Source organism: Furipterus horrens, unplaced genomic scaffold, assembly GCF_987537825.1.
Source record: "Furipterus horrens unplaced genomic scaffold, mFurHor1.1.pri manual_scaffold_12, whole genome shotgun sequence".
NCBI lineage: Eukaryota > Metazoa > Chordata > Mammalia > Chiroptera > Furipteridae > Furipterus > Furipterus horrens.
Genome location: NW_028327182.1, coordinates 49,068,822 through 49,073,180, shown reverse-complemented (window position 1 = coordinate 49,073,180; position 4,359 = coordinate 49,068,822). Strand labels below are relative to the sequence as shown.

The 4,359-nt window shown below is 38.6% G+C and overlaps 1 pseudogene; it reads right to left on the bottom strand.

Moving 5' to 3' along the window:
• Nucleotides 1-2,868: 2,868 nt before the first annotated feature.
• Nucleotides 2,869-3,294, bottom strand: LOC149996154 (large ribosomal subunit protein uL23 pseudogene; annotated as a pseudogene).
• Nucleotides 3,295-4,359: the final 1,065 nt, after the last annotated feature.

Genomic DNA, 4,359 nt, shown 5'->3' with positions numbered 1-4,359 from the left:
TTACTCTATCCAATGAAGCTGTCATTCAGAATAGAAGGGCAGAGAAAGTGCTTCCAGGACAAAATAAAACTGAAGGAGTTCATCAGATGCAAACCACTGTTACATGAAATGTTAAAGGGACTTGTTTAGGAGAAAGAGGATCAAATCTATGAACATTAAAATGAAAACTGTATCACAACAACCAACAACAGAAGCTAGGGAATTGAAACAAAGACAAACTAAGTAGGCAACAAGAGTGGGAAAAGAGTTATAGGTATGGGGAACGTTATGGGGATAGGTCAGCAGGGAAGGGGGAGGTAAGGTGGGAAAGGGTGGGAGATGGTACAGGAATTAAGAAGCATAGTAGGAGGGAGTGGAGCATACAGGCAGATGTTGAGAAGAACTATATGCACAACCAATGGGTATAGACTAAGTGGGGAGGGGGACAACTGGAGGGAGAGGGGTCAGTAGGTGGAGGGGAACAAAGGGAAAAGAAATTGGGACAACTGTAACAGCATAATCAATAAAACATATTAAAAATATAAGACGTAATAAGTGCTGGAGAGGTTGTGGAGAAGAAACCCTTATTTACTGCTGGTGGGAAGGTAAACTGGTACAGACACACTGTATGGAGGTTCTTCAAAAAATTAAAAATAGAGTTACTTTATGACCTAATAATCCCTGTTCTGGGAATCTACCCCCCCCCCCAAAAAATGAAAACATTTATTTATAAAGGTATATGCAACCCTATGTTCACTGCAGCATTATTCCCAGAGACCAAGACATGGAAACAATCCACGTGTCCTTCGATAGATGATTAAAGAAGATGTGGTACATATATGCAATGGAATACTACTCAGCCATCAGAAAAGATGAAATACTGCTATTTATGACAACATGGATGGACCTTAAAAATATGCTAAGCAAAATATATCAGTCAGAAAAAGCTAAGAACCATATAATTTCACTCATATGTGAGATATAAAACTGAAACACATAGACACAGACAACAGTACGGTAGTTACCAAAGGGAAGGGGAGGGGAGAGGTAGTAAAGGGTAAAGAGTACCAAATACACAGTGATGGAAAGTGATTTACAGTAACTTTGGATGGTGGGCACACAATGCCATATACAGATGATGTATCATAGAAGTATTCACTTGAAACCTATATAATTTTATTAATGAATGTCACTAATAAATTTAATTAAAAAATAAAAATAAAAAACAACAACAACAAAAAAATTGTTACCAGATCGCTCCACGCCAGTGGTTGGCCTTGCCCCAGCACAGTCTGGTACCTTTCATGTGTTAGGCGACTTCCACGTTCTTGACTTGTGCAGGAAAAATTTCAAGACAAAAGTCAAGGTGAAAGTGAAAGTCAGTTTATTAAAACAAAATTATGTGCCTGAGGAAAGGGGCGTGGGTGTGCTCAAAGGAGAGCAGCAGGCTGGCTTTCTTTGTCCTGAGAGTTTTATCTATTTTCTATAGACTGGAATTTTAGGGGGGTGGTTCTGGAGGATGATATCAACAGAATATTTATTAAATTTCCAGGTGTGTCATTTAGTATGCTGATGTATAAAAATAATCTTATAGTGGGGTCAGGGATCAATCTCTGGTTAGTTTCACCTTTATCTTGGATTTGTCTGGCTCTCATTGGATTTTTTGTTATCAGTCTCCCTGACTAAGGTGATTTAAATCACCTGCTCTGAGGTAGCTTTGGCTAGGGAGGATATGTTTAAACCACCTGCTCTTAGGTATCTTTGGTTAGGGAAGATAGGGTCTTGTGATTTATCAGCTGGCTATTAATTGCTCAGCCATTCAGGTCCTTAATTCAGTCATTTGTTTCAGTTTTCTTATTCCACTTGGCAGGGAATTTTCCTAGTTTCTTATTAACTTGACTCAAAATTATTTATTCCAAACCTCATGGTTGTTTACTTTGTATTCTATTCCAAGAAAGAAAGAAGGAAGGGAGGGAGGGAGAGAGGAGGAATAGAAGGAAGAAAGAAAGGAAGAAAGAAAACACATACATGCAATCATTGAGCTTTCTTGAAAATTATTTTAATCTTTTATCAAGTTCTAGTTCCAGTTTTCAAACTTCTTCCCTACCCTGCATGTCAGTACTTTTTTTATAAGAAATAGATTTGCTTTTATATGTTTGACCTTGAGCCCAGAATATGGAGGAAGGACAGATGAAAATAAGCATAGCCTAAGTGAAAACACTGCAAATCTACACCTGAGGCTGGGGGAGTGGCCTCACATCTCTTTGGTACCTTTGAGTTTTCTTTCTGGACTTTCATCCTCTATGCCAGAGTCATCACATATGTACCCAAAGCAAAACCTGGAATCAGCCTGTGGCTGAAAGTGGCCACACCAATTTGAAAATCTCTTTTAAGAGTTTGATCCTGCCTGTCTGTAGAGGAGGGTTGCCATGGTACCTCTCAGGGGTGGGGGCATTTTCAATTAGACAAAGACATTCCAACACTTGAAGACAGTTGGTTAAGAAAATATATCTTGACAAATAGTTGGCATTTTAGTTTGCAGAAGAGTCAGAAACTGCCAGTAGCTCTGAGTGCCCTTTGAGGCAGAGAATGCAAGTGATCAAAGTAATCTGTATTGTCTGTAATTGGACTCCCAAATGGTAGGGCAGGGCCAGAAGTCCTTTGAGGATGTTTTCTCGCTAATAAAGAGACCTATCCAGCCAAAGATTCTGTAAGTGCTGTTAAGATCAGAAGTCAATGACGTTCATTCCTCCTGAAAAGGGACACCAGCATTCTCTCTCTCTCTCTGTTTTAGAATAAAAAGTTTATGTTTAGAATTGGCTAGCTGGACTCAGTTTGGATTATCCCAATTTTGTTAACAACATCTAAAGCATCATAACCTGGAGCCAGTCAAAGATATGCCTTCTTCTCTCCATCAGGCCTGATCAGGGTGTTGACCTTGACAGCATCAATGTTGTAGAGCTTCTTCACAGCCTGTTTGGTCTGGTGCTTGTTGGCCTTGACATCCACAATGAACACAATTGTATTGTTGTCTTTGATCTTCGAGGCTGACTCAGTAGTCAGAGGGAACTTGTTAATAGTATAGTGGTCAAGTGTGTTTCTCCTGGGAGTGCTCTTCTGAAGATATTTAGGCTGCCTTCGGAGCCGCAGTGTCTTAGGCCTCCAGAAGTGGGGTGATGTGCAGATCTTTTTTTTTTTTTTTTTTTTTTTGTGGCTGTGGACGCATTTTAGCACTGCTTTCTTTGCCTTCAAAGCCTTTGCCTTGGCTTTGGCTTTGGGAGGGGCAGGGGCTTCCTTCTTTGCTTCAGATACCATCTTTGTGAAAAGGCCAGCATTCTCTTTTACTCTCATACTCACTAATTCACCCTCCCCATTTCCTCCAAAATCTTCCTGCCTTTCCAGGTTCGTTTTCTCTTGGGTAATATACCATATTGTATTTTGGATTCATTTGAATATGTCATTCAGTCCCAGTTGTGTGACCTTGTTTCATTATCTGTTAAATGGAGATTGTATGGTGGAGGATACTTGTAAACAGTAAGTGCAATGACATCATAAATGGCTTAGCACAAAAAGAACACAGAGCTATCCAATAAACACTGGTTCCTCCCTTCCTTCCCCTCATAACTTCTATTTTTCTTTGTACTCTCTGTGTAAAGAAGTGCAACAATAAATTAGAAATACAGGATGGGAAAAAGTAGATTTACAGTTGTGAGTGCATTGAACACAGAGTTTATTCTTGTATTAATTATTGTATTATTTTCTATACAAACCACTTTTAACCTACTTTTGCCATACTGTGTAAATTATCCCTCTATTTCTGTGGCTGTTTGGCTAAAGTAAAAGAGTTGGATAGTAGTCACTGTTAAAGTGGAGGAGAGACTCTTACAGTAAAAAGGCACAATATCCTAAGATGGTTGGAACAGGACAGACAAAAATATTAATTAGTCAACAAAATCTTGCTATGACTACTTCTAGTGAGTCCAGACTGCTGAGAGTGAGAGAAGGAGCCAGTGAAAAAGCATCCCCAATAACACTACAGTATGAATGTACCTAATACCACTGCACTGTAGATTTAAAACTGCTTAAAATGGTAAATTTCATGTTACATGTATTATGCCACAATTTACTTAAAAAATTGTTACGTGATTTCTTGATTTTTATTCCAGTTAAAAAATAACACAGTTAGTGCATTAAACTAGAAATAAATCCATTTAGGTTTTTTTGTTATTAACAACAATTATATTCTTTTTAAAATATATATTTTATTGATGAAGCCATTACAATTGTTCCAATTTATCCCCCTTTGTCCCCCTCCACCTGGTATGCACCATTGCCTCCAGCAATCCCCGTTTAGTTCACATCCATGGATCATGAATATAA